Genomic DNA, 13,058 nt, shown 5'->3' with positions numbered 1-13,058 from the left:
GTTAAGCTCATAAAAGTCCCCATTCTTCTCCAACTTTTTCTCTTCCTCCTTAATTTTTAGAAACTTCTTGAAGGTGGCATTAGAGATGGTCATTTCCTTATTGTATTTTAGCCCATCCTTCAGGAGACTAGCCACTTCAGCAATGAAGTCTTATGTGAGATGAACCATGACACCATGCAAAGTTACCCTATCCTTGAACCAGTTCTTAAAGAAAGCTTCTTAACATGCAGTTTAAAAACATGCAATCATTCCAAGTAAGGAGTCACATTTCTTTTCTCAAGAATTTTCCAAATAGTGGCTTTATCCTTCCAATTTTTGCAATTTTGGGGCTCTTATTTCTTCGGCTCTCCCCCCATTTTTAAAACAATGTGTGTCTTTGAAAATGAATAGTGTAGCTAAACCTAGAAAAAGAGACAAAATGAAGTGAGCCAAAATACTCATAAAAGTTAACAAGGATTTCATTAATCTTCCTTCATGCCATGCCTAGATAATAATAGCAATGAAGTACATCCTAGGGATTGTAACACACCCCTCTGTAGACCCTCTTTCAATTATCATTAAATTATTGATCTTGGAGGATCTTTCCCTCCATCATATATGTACCATCATACTTAATGATCAATTTTAAATGCATGTTATTCCTGAGGTCATTGTGCCACCTAAGCATTCTATCCCCTTGCACAACCCTATGGGCAAGCCAATTGGCAACAATGTTACCTTCCTGATAAGAATGGGAAAAGGTGACTTTTTAAAAATTAGTTGTTAGGGCTTTAATTTCCATTATACTATCCTCTATAGTCCATGTACTTGGGGTTTTGTCATTGAGTCTATTTATGATGTTTAGGGAATCACCTTCCATCCAAAGATACTTACTTCCAGTTTCCATAGCCAGTCTCATGGTATAATGGGCAGTAGTGGCTTCAACTCTATGGCTAGTTGATATGCCAATAGGAATTGCAATAGCATCAATAGTGTTACTTGTATGATCCCTTATAATTCCTCCATAGCCTACCTTTCTAGGGTGCCCTTAGAAACCCCATCAAAATTCCCCTTAATCCATCCCCTTGGAGGAGCCTTCCATTTAACACTTGATCTTTGATCCTCCACCTTCTTTTTGGGTCTTGTATTATACATAGGATTGTCAATAAAGAAACCATCAGGAACAGTTTTCTGAGATTTGAAATTTTCCTTTATTGCTATGATGATGTTATGACCTAGATCTCATTCAGGCATTTCTTTCTCTTTGAAAATTCTATTATTTCTTTCTTTCCAGATTCCCTACCATAAGTGAGGAAGACTGATTGTAGAGAATTATTTCTTTCTTTCTAGATTCCCCTCGTAGTTACTCCTCTTATATTTCCAACAATTGGTATCAAAGCTTTGGTGCTTGCAAAGAAGGTTTCAAGGATTTAAGCTAAAGATTAGGATGTCTTATAAAAGAGAAATTCCCAAGTTGAACTGAGACAAGTTTGCAGCATGGCAAGGACTTATGAGGTTGCACCTAGCTACTATCAGTGATTCAAGTTGCAAATATCTTGATGCTGAATACAAAACTCCCACTAGACATTATTGGTTGAAAATATTTCTAAAAAGAAGAATCATAATATCATGATGATTGATATTGCATCTTCTCTTAGTTATGCTAAATTTGATGAGGTAAAGGATTGCAAAACTACTCATGCAATGTGGACCAAACTAAAAGATATTTATGGAGGAGATGATAGTGTAATAAGAGCCAAAGTAGAAATCCTTAGAGGATAATTTGACTGAATGAGAATGAGAGAGGATGAAAATATTGCAAAATATGTGGAAAGGATCAAAGAAAGTGTAAGTGCAATCAAAGCATCTAGAGGAGGCATTGAAGAGAAAAAAATTGTAAGGTACTTAGAACTCTTCTTCCTATTTATACAATTAGAGTATCTGCTATTCAAGAAATGAGATGTGATCCAAATTATAAAATATCTTTGGATGCTCTTCTTGGAGTATTGATAGCTTTTGATTTAGATAGCTTTGATAACTATGTTCCTAGTTCAAAGGTTATTGAATTTTCTTTTAAAGATAAACTCTTAGTCAAAGAAAAGGGTAAGAAATAAAAGTGTAGTCAATCAAGAAGTGAAGAAGAAGGAACATCAGAAGAAAGTTCAGATAGTGATCTTGAAGTTGTTGAAGCCCTACTTGCAAGGAAGTATTCCAAAGGAAGAAGAAAGTACAAAGGTAAAGTTCCTTTGATATGATTTTCTTATGAAGTTGGTCACATTACTGCTAGGTGTACAAATTAGGAAATCAAAGATGAAAAGAAAAGCAATAAGCATAAAGACAAGAATGACTCCAAGAACTACAAGGACAAAGGTAAGAAATCTTGTTTTATAGATAAAGATTTTGATAACAATGAAGATGAAATGGTATATATTGCTATAAAAGATGAATTTGATGATGAAGGAGATAAGATGGCACTTATCTCTCATGTTACCAAAAATGATATATGGATTATCGGTAGTGGCTATTCACATCATATGACTGGCGACAAAACAAAATTTGAGCACATGGAATATTATGATGGAGGTAGTGTGAGATTTGAAAACAATGAACCTTGTAACATAAAAGGAAAAGGATGTATTTTATTAACAAAAGAACTTGTATGTGACAATTATTATTGGGTTGAAAGACTAACACATAATATACTAAGTGTGGCATAGTTGAATAACATTGGATTCAAGATAGAATTCATGAATGGATAGGCCAAACTACTAGATGGAAAAGGAAATCTAGTTGGATCTAGCAAGCAAACAAAAGGTTATCTATTTTATCTTGTTGTTCATGTTTTATTGCTCAAGTAGAAGAAAGCTAGTTATGGAAAAAAAAGGCTATGTCATGTAAACTTTGATAATTTGGTTAAGATAAGAAAACATAAAAGTGTAAGAGATCTTCCTAGTTTGAAGAATCTTAACATAGGTCTATGCAAGAATTTCCAAATTGGTAAGATGGGAATGACTAGCTTCAAAAGTGAAAACTATCAATCAAAAATGTTACAAGCTAGAGTTGCCATTGCACCAAAATATCAACTTGTTAATGCTTGATACAACCACTAGACTTATAGAATATAGTAGGTGATTAAGCCATGTCACAAATCCCAAAGGGGAAGGTTGGTGATTAGTCCAACAATTCCCCCCTCAGTGTTACTCGAGGGGATTCGAACCTGTGACTAAGCTCTGATACCACTTGTTACAAGCTAGAGTTGTCGTTGCACCAAAAGATCAACCTATTAATGTTTGATACAGCCACTAGACTTATAGAATATGGGAGGCAATTAAGCCATGTCATGAATCCCAAAGGGGAAGGCTAGCAGTTAGTCCAACAAGAAGAAGTCTTTTAAATTGTTCATACAAATTTATGTGGGCCTATTGGAATAGAAAGCTATAGTGGAGAAAAAAAATTATTCATTTTGTTGATGACTATTCTAGAATGATGACTAAAATGTATCTAAAAGAAAAAGTAGAAGGCTTTTAAAAATTCAAGTTGTATCTAGCAAGAGTAGAAAAGAAAACAGGAAAGAGGTTGAAATGCTTAAGATCAGACAGAGGTGGTAAATTCATTTCCAATGAATTTAATAACTTCTACATTGAAAGAGGAATCAAAAGATAAGTATCAGCTCTTGGTACCCCATAGCAAAATGGTATAGCTAGAAAAGAAATAGATCTATCATAGATTGTGCAAGAACCCTGATGATTGAAAAGAAGGTTTCTCTCAAATACTGGAAGGAAGCTATTAGCATTGCTATTCATCCCTTGAATAGAGTATAGTTGAAGAAAGATTCAAACAAAACACAATATCAACTATGGTATGGCTACAAACCTAATGTAAGTTACTTGAAAGTATTTGGCAACAAATGTTATATCTTGAAAGAATTTAGAAAAGGAAAATTTGATGTAAAATGTGATGAAGGCATATTTCAAGGATACTCCTATAGAATTAAATCATATGGATGTTTGAATTTTTCTACTCATAAAATTATAGAAAGTGCACATGTTATAATTGATGAGTTTGTAGAAAAGAGTGAAGAAGAAAGCAACAAGGAACCAAAAGATTATAGAAGATTTGTTTACAATGAAACTAATATCCTACCAAATCTATCTAAAAGAAAAGAAGCTACATCTCTCAAGTCCCTAGAATCCTCAATAGTTACCACATTGCAGATAGTGCAACCCAAGTTATAGTCTGGAGGACCCAAGTCACAATCAGAAGTTACCAAGCTAGTTAAAACTAAGCCTGACAGACCCAAGTCACAAATAGAAGGATCCAACCTAGAAATTAAAATTCAAGATGAAGGTGCTAGAAATAATTCAAAGAACAAAGAGCTCATGTTAGAAACATATGTTAGAAGGCATCATGCACTTAATCAGATCATTGAAGACAAATTAAATGGAACAATGACAAGAGGTAAATTAAAATGTACATGTTTACTTGCTGAATTTGAAGCTAGAAGTGTTAAGGATGCTTTAGAAAATGAAAGTTGGATTGAAGCAATGAATAAAGAGATAGAATAGATATAAAAGAATAAAAAATGGACTCTTGTTCCTATACCCAAGGATAAAAATGTAATTGGTACAAAGTGGGTATTCAAAAATAAGCTAAATGAAGATGGAAAAGTTTCAAGAAACAAAGAAGGATTGGTGTGTAAAAGCTATTCTCAAGAATAAGGTATTGACTATGGTGAGACTTTTTCTCTTGTAGCAAGACTAGAAGGTTTTAGAACCTTACTAGAATATGTAGCACATAGAAGATTTAAAGTATATCAAATGGATGTTAAATCTACATTCCTGAATAGAATTCTTGATGAGGAAGTCTACATTGAATAAAAAAAATGTTTTGTAGATCCTAACAAAAGGGATATGGTTTTCAAGTTACACAAAGCATTATATGGTCCTAAGCAAGCTTCTAGAGCTTGGTATAAGGACTTCATAATTACTTGGTACAGATTGGCTTTTAAAGGACAAATGATAAATTTAGTCTGTATATCAAGGACCAAAAAAGAAAATTGTGTTGGCAGAAATGTTTTTTGATGATACCCTATTTATAGGAAGTGATGATTTGTATAAAACATTTTTAGAAGAAATGAGTAAAGAATTTGAGATGTACATCACTCAATCTAAGTCTATCAAGGAGATACTGAAGAAATTTAGAATGGAAGATTCAAGACCAATTGGAACCCCTATGTCTACTGGACATTAGCCCTCAAAAAATGATGGTTCCAAAGAAGTATATCAAACCACATATAGATCAATGATTGGAAAATTGTAGTATGTAGTCCACACAAGACCTGATATTTCTCTAACAATTGGAATAGTGGCAAGATTCTCAACAAATCCTAAAGAAAATCACATGATGGAAATCAACAGAATCATGAGATATCTGAAAGGTACTAAAGACTATGGTTTATGGTATAAACTTGAAGAAAATTTGGACTTGAAAGTATATTTTACTAATGTTGATTGGGTAGGAAGTATTGATGATATAAAAAGCACTAGTGGTGGAGCATTGTTTCTTGGTAAAAGACTAGTGTCTTGGACAAGCAAGAAGCAAAAGTGTACTTCTCAATCCACATCAAAGGTAGAATATATAGCAGAAGTAGTTAATTGCTCTAACATTTTTTAGTTTAAACAATTGTTGGAAGGAATGAAGATAGAGATCAAGGATCCAGTAGTCATATATTGTGATAAAACTAGTGCAATCAATATATCAAAGAATCTAGTAATGCATTCTAAAACAAATCACATTGCAATAAAATATCACTTCTTAAGAGAATTGGTGCAATAAAAAGAAGTTAGATTGGAATATGTTAATACAAAGGACCAGATTACAGACATATTTACCTAGTGATTACCCAAGGATGTATTTCTATATCTAAGAGGTAAGCTAGGGGTCAATCCCCTATCTGAAATTCACTAAATAAAGTTTAGTGATGCATAAACTAGAACCTATTGAAGATCAATCTGTTGGTGTAGAATTGGAAAGGGCACATTGCAAATGAATTAGTACTTAAGGTACATTAGTATTTATAGATTTTTTTTTTGGCATGTGTTTTCAAAGAGGGAGAATTTTTCTATCATATCGCTAAGAAATTCTTGGAACCAAAATAAAGTAAGGAACCAAAGAGGGAGAAGTTTTCCAAATAAGAAGTTTGCTAAAAGAGGGAGAAAGTGTTGAATGAACTTGGTAGAAGTTGTTGTAGATAGAGAAAGACTCTAGTGAAAGGAAGATCTCATACTAATAGAGGGAGTTATCAACTCTAAATCTAAAATTTCATTGTGCTATGACATGTGTTGCCATCAATGCCAAAGAGGGACATTGTTGGATACAATTGATTAATTGTGTATTATCTTTGATGTTAAAAAAATGTCATAATCATTATCAGTTAGTATATGTTGAGCTCACCTGGGTAGTGAAGATAATTTTTTGTGTTTACTGAGCACTCTTGTGTTTGCCTAGTTTAGAAGGTAGTGTCTACCAAGTTTACTCAAGCATCAAAGGTAAAGATGCAGAAAGTGAGTGTTAAGTAAGCTCACTTGGTTGCCAAAGGATTTTTGCGAGTTTTCAGTGTTAACTAAGCTTTTGTTGGTTAACAAAAGAATTTGTTTCTAAGTTAGTTTCTACTAAGCTAGGTTAGCTAACAATGGATTTTCTTATTTTGGCATAAAAAGCGTAATTGATTTATCTATTGATTCCAACTGACTAAGGTGATGACTATTAATTATTTTAAGTTGTATTTGGGCCAACTTGACAAAGTGGAGAAAAAAAAAACATAATATCCTTGTGGACCAAAAAATCTATATTCAATAAGGAAGGATCAAGTACAAGCCAAAATAGAGATCTATAATCAGAAAATACGTTGCATTCAAATTAAGTCATCTCATTGTTACTCTCTAACCATTGTAGTAGTGATCTAAATCTCCTAACAAAGTTGTCTTAATAGTTATTTGCAAATCCTCTAACAAGGTGGCAATTCTATTGAATTGTCTCAAGACCTCTAACAAGGAAACTCCTAATAGGGTGATTAAATCCTCTAACAAGGTCACACCTATAGTGTGTTTTGTAACCTTTAACAGGGTTGGCTCCTACTATAATACCCCAAAATTGGGTCATTGATACCAATTCTGGTCTATTTGAACCAATCCTAAGACCTATTCTAATAGGAAATTTTTATTCTAATTTTTGCTACTTGACTTGATTGTTAGATGCAAAAAACCCTAATCTACATTCACCATATTTCCTATTTAATCCCTATAAGTACTCACTCATACTAGCCACATTAAACCCATTTAAATTTAATTTAATTAAAAGTATTCATACTTTATTAAATTAAATTATCTCCTAGGGCTAATGTAATATGGGGTTAAATTTATTTAATTGAATAAATATGTTTATTTTAATTAATTAAACGAAGTCATTTAATTAAATAGGAAGTCATTCCTAATTAATTAAATAAAAAAGGTATTTATGAGAGCATATCTCATTTTATTAAATTAAATATTCTTCCTAAAATCTCCTTTTCAGTTCTAAATGGGAACTTCGAGTGAACTACTTCTCAAAATTAGAATTAATCTAGTTAACTTACTCTCTCACTCATGGCAAGTTCAGTTGATTGTTCATCACACTTAGATCATAAATAGCTCACTTCACCTACAGAAGGAAGTTTCCATCTTAACTAAATCTTTGTTGACCATCGATCTAAGTTGATCTCACCCACTAATGGATTCCAGGAATTCTATTTAAGGGACTCATAATTCCTCAGTACAAAGGTTGAATGGAATGACTATCGAATCACTGCTGAATTGTGCATTCATTTGAGCTCACTACTTTCATAAGACTTTCATTTTCTAGATTAATATCATTTAGAATTAATATGCATTCATTTAGTTAATTCTATTTACATGTTCTTAGATTAAATTGCATATATCATTTAGATTAATTGCATTCATATAGATTAATTGAATTTAAATCCTTCATTCTTAGAGGCTTTGGTTGCTTGTACCTTGAATTTGAGGATATTAAATAGGAAAAATCCCTTTAGATAGAAGGCAATAGGTTAGCTTGCAAGACTATTCTTGGGTGAACAATCTCATGTTTATTCTAGGATGAATCTGCATACAATGATCGTGTTGAAGTGTGTGTCTTAAACAAAGGCCACATATTCACATATACATTTCTAGTACCCACCGCAGGGCCGATAAAATCAATTTCTTAGGCCTTCTCTACATTTTTAAATTAACTTTCAAACTCTATGTCCATACAATTTCGTACAGATTCTCGAATCTTCACTTGAGATAATTCATTTTCGTTCGAGGAATCTAAATCTTTGCACGAAGATTCTTTTTGGTTCACACGAGAATGTGCCCGACCGTGTGAGTCTTCACGTGGCACCTTATTTCTTCGAGTGGGCCATAAAAAGATTTTTCATGACTCTGCTAGAGATCTCGCGTGAGATCTTGTAATGATAGTCTCTATTTCAAGCATTTTCACTTTGCAATTTACTCAATTTCCTTAGCATACTTTTCTTGGAATCTATGTTGCTTTATTTCTCTGATCTTTTGTAGCTTAACTGTTGTCTGCAGGATGATTTTTCAAAGATTCCTTATACAACCCACTCAAACATGGACTAAAAGTTTTCCTGCAGGACGATTGCCAAATATATGTTTGACAAAGACCAATTTTAAAACCCATGAAACAATGTGTCTTATTTATTGATTTCCAAACATAGATTAATTATGGGCTTGTGAACTTCCTAGGGTGCAAGACAAAAGAATAGGGGATTATGCTCTTTACCACTTGGAGGTCATGACCAAGGGTGAATCAAAAACCTAGACACTTTTGAAAGACAACATTCCAAAGAAGGCAAGCAGCTTAGTGGTTCTCTAGTAAGGGTCCTTTTCTATGAAGAGATGATGATTTCCTTTTAGGGAATTAGAATCTTGAGAAAGGACAAGTCTGGATTGATTAAGCTGAGTTAGTAAATCAACTTATTTTTTGTGTTTGGGTGAGAAAGTAAGGTAGAGGAGTATGCTCTTTCCCCTTGAGGGAAATCAAAAACTTTGACCCTTGTGATCAAACCATTAATTTGAGTCAATCCTTTAGAGGGCCTACTGAAGTGATCCAACCTCTGAGAACAACCCAAGTGAGCACACTCCTTTCATTGGAGATTCCAACTCACTATAGTCAAGATTATTTATAGAGAAAAAGACTCCAAAGCTAGATTAATTTCTTTCCCTTGATTCTTGATATCGCATATCGAGGGGAAGCTCTATCTATGCACTGGTCAGTGCTGGCCCCTAGCTTGCTAAGCAAGTAGTGTGCACTTTCAAATGCTAGTGTGGGCTGCTAGTCTCAACTCTACTTGCGGAGCCACCAAAAATTTATACGAATGGAATCCAAGTAAAAACCTTGTAGTTAGAAGCCACCCAGTTCACCTCCGAAAGGAGGCATAATCTTTGTGCAAGGAGGGAGAAGAATCTCTCCTATAGAACTCACCATAGGCATGCTACTAGATGTTTGAATGTGGTATACATGCTCATCCCCTACCACAAGGGTGCTTGTTCAACATATACTATTGAGTCCTTTGAATATACCGAAAATACGGGCGCCCTCTAGGGGGTGACATGGCTATGTGAGGTACATGAATGCGCATATGATGTGGGACAAAGGTTTTTCCTTCTCTACCAAATTTTTTTTTTACGGATAAAAGTGTGTTTTTTCTCGAGTCATAAACAAGTCCAAAATTATCTACAACAAGCAAAGGTCAAGACTCCCCTATACTATCAATTTGCTTTGCCCTCAGTAGCACTATGTTCGACTACTGCTTGCTTCCCACTATCTTTTTCAAACACATTGCCTTGATTGAATCTTGAAAGATTGTCCAAATGTCTTACTATTAACCTCACTATCTATCCAATCAAATTTGTCTGAAAAATCTATCCAATCTGTTCGAATAATCTGAAAATCTCTTTGAAATCCAACACTGTTGTTAATTTGGTCCTAATTTTTTCACATAGACTTGTACTTTCTCACGTGAGAATTCATCTTTTCACATGAGTCAGTTCAAGTCTTCATGCGAGATCTTGCATATACCCATGCAAGATCTTGCCACTATCTTAGCTGTCTTGCAACTTCTTTGCACGAGCCACAGAGAGTCCTTACGTGAAATTAAAACTATCATGAGTCTTCGCGTGACCTAGTGAACTTCCTCATGCAGCTTCCAGAGAATCTTCGTGTGAAATATTGCTCTATAACTATCAAATCAGTCAGTTTGACCAATCTGTGATCTTTGTCCTGTCAGTTTCCTACACTGAGTTGTCCTTTTCTGTCTATGCACAGTCCTAAATAGTGGCATTTAGCTGAACCAAAGATTTGTGATCTGCATTTTGACTAGTCTTATCTTTTACTTCTCTGGATTCTTGTTCCTTAGTGCTTTTCATACTCCATATTGTGATAGTCATAAAAATTTTCTATTCAAATCAAACTATTCATGCCTTAGTATATAGTACTCTTACCTTGTCCTATTAAGACTAAGTTTTAGTGTGGCCCTTGTCTAGGTTCTTGCTTCTTGTTCTTGTCTATGATTGTCGCAGCAAGAGGCGGCAATGTATTTAATCCTCTTAGAATTAGGTAAGGTCATATTAGGGGTCATAATAATGGTAGAGGCTGCCTTCCTTTTGTTTCACAATCTGCATCCAATTTGTCTAGTGAGACATCTTCACAGTCTCCCTCACTCATCAAATTGTCTTGAGTTCAATGAACATTTTCTATAAATCTACAACAAACTAGGAACCCTCTATACCAAGAGGATCCTAAGACTAGCAAAGGGGCAAAACCCTTGAACAAAACATTTCACTCCCTTTTCAAAGGACCTTTCCAATCACAACACACTAAAACTAAACACATTCTCATAATGGCTGATTATGAACCTGAACATCACAGCAGACATCAAGAACCACTTAGGAATGACAAAGAAAAAAACCATGACATTGATGAAGAACAAGAAGAGGTGGAAATACTTCTTGAACATATAGCCAAATGTCACAAAGATAAAAACTTTCAAAAGGTCATGGGAATCCTACTCAATGAAGAAAAAGAAAAGTACTTTCTCAAACTTGCCCAAGAGGGAGCTAAGTTACCCTCTCATTTCAATGTGGAAACCATTATCATGCCTAAAGAAGAAATTGAGACTTCTAAACTCCAAAAAAAATTGAAAATTATGCAAGACCAACTGGCTCAGATGATGCATGAGAAGGATAAACCCATGAAAACATAAACATTGGATGCTCTTTGTCCATTTCCATTTGACAAAAGCATAAACATGTTGCCTTTCCCATGAGGCATAGAGCTACCCAAGTATAAAAAGTACTTTGGTACTACTAATCCCCAAGATCACTTGCATGAATTTGGTGCTTTGTCTATGGAGTTTATACATGATCAAACATACCTCATGCATTTATTCCCTAGAAGCCTAGGTGGTCAGGCTTTGGAGTGGTTCTCACATTTACCTCCTAGAATCAAGACATTTGATGAAATTGCCAATCTATTTGTCTAGTAGTATTCTCATAACATACAACACCCTATCAATATTTGAGATCTATGCAACCTTAAATAGAAAGTTGGAGAACCTTTTCTCACATTTCTCCAATGGTGGAGACAACTATATGCTAAGTATTCCTGTAAAATTATAGAAATGGAGAAGCTTGACATTTTTACTGATAATCTCCTACTCAATTTCAGATATAGATTCCAACTTCAAGGTCAACATACCTTTGAAGACATGATCACACAGGCTATCTACATTGAGGAATTTATGGTCAAGAAAGGTGAACTTACTCTTCAGAAGGATGCAAAACAAGGTTCTACTTCCAATAGGGATAAAACCAAATATGTCAACAAGAACTGAGAAATTGTACATGATGGAGTCATTGACAATGTCACTCCCAAACCTGCTAAAGTGGTGTTTAATCTCATAGATGGCCTCAAAGTGGCCAAAAACACTGAGAAACCTCCTCCTGACAATAAGACATACAAGAACAAACCAAGAAATTCTTGGGCCACATGCCTTAAGTGAGAATACACACCCTTGGGTGAACCTCTAGATGTGGTTTACAAAACATTGCTGCAACACAAGCTTATTTCCCCAATGGACAATCCTCATCCCTATGATCCACAACCACATCCACCATGGTGGAATGAAACCTCATTCTATGAGTATCACCAAAATAAGGGACACAAAACTAGCAATTGCATAAACTTGTGCCATAAATTCTAGGACATGATTGATGCTGGTGATCTTGTGGTAGATGGACATAACAAAAACTCATACCACAAGGCATTCAAAGAGCCTTTCCTAGCTTATGAAAAAGGAGATACTTCGAAACCACAATCCAACAATAAGGTCAACTATGCATATTCCAATAATGACAATGTCATCAACATGGTTGAACCTATGGATTCTGAATACTATGATGCTATTACCATTAAGGGCAAACAAGATAATGAAAAACCCAAGACACCATTTGTCTTGAGGGGCCCTGCTCTCAACATAATGGATAATATGCCCTCGTAACATTGTGCTAATGCTGCCACTCACTCTCATGCCAAGTTGGTGCTCAAATGCCTTGCACCTTCTACTTTCGATCTTGAAAAACATAAAGACAAAGTCCTTGCTGGTCCATCTAGCAAAGGTGCCAAACCCATAATGAACTCGATGACAACTAGTTATAGTGTTCTCAATCAATTGAAATGAACTAATGCTTAGATTTCCATCTTTGAGCTGCTTAAAATCTCACCTACTCATAGGCAGATTCTGGACAAAGCCCTCACTAAGGCAAATGTTCCTCAAGATCTTGATCTTGAGTGATTCCAATCTATGGTAAGTCATCTGACTTCACCTTATCTTATGATATTCAAGGAGGATGATAACTTGCTAAGTCACCCACACAATCAACCTCTACACATCGAGGTTATGATCCATCAGGCACATGTTTTTCAAGTACTAATCGATAATGGCACTAGCCTAAATATTG

This window comes from Cupressus sempervirens, chromosome 5, assembly GCF_028749045.1.
Source record: "Cupressus sempervirens isolate cs-2001-9-10 chromosome 5, ASM2874904v1, whole genome shotgun sequence".
NCBI classification, from domain to species: Eukaryota; Viridiplantae; Streptophyta; class Pinopsida; order Cupressales; family Cupressaceae; genus Cupressus; species Cupressus sempervirens.
The sequence above is the reverse complement of the archived record's forward strand: the minus strand, read 5'-3'. Positions refer to the sequence as shown.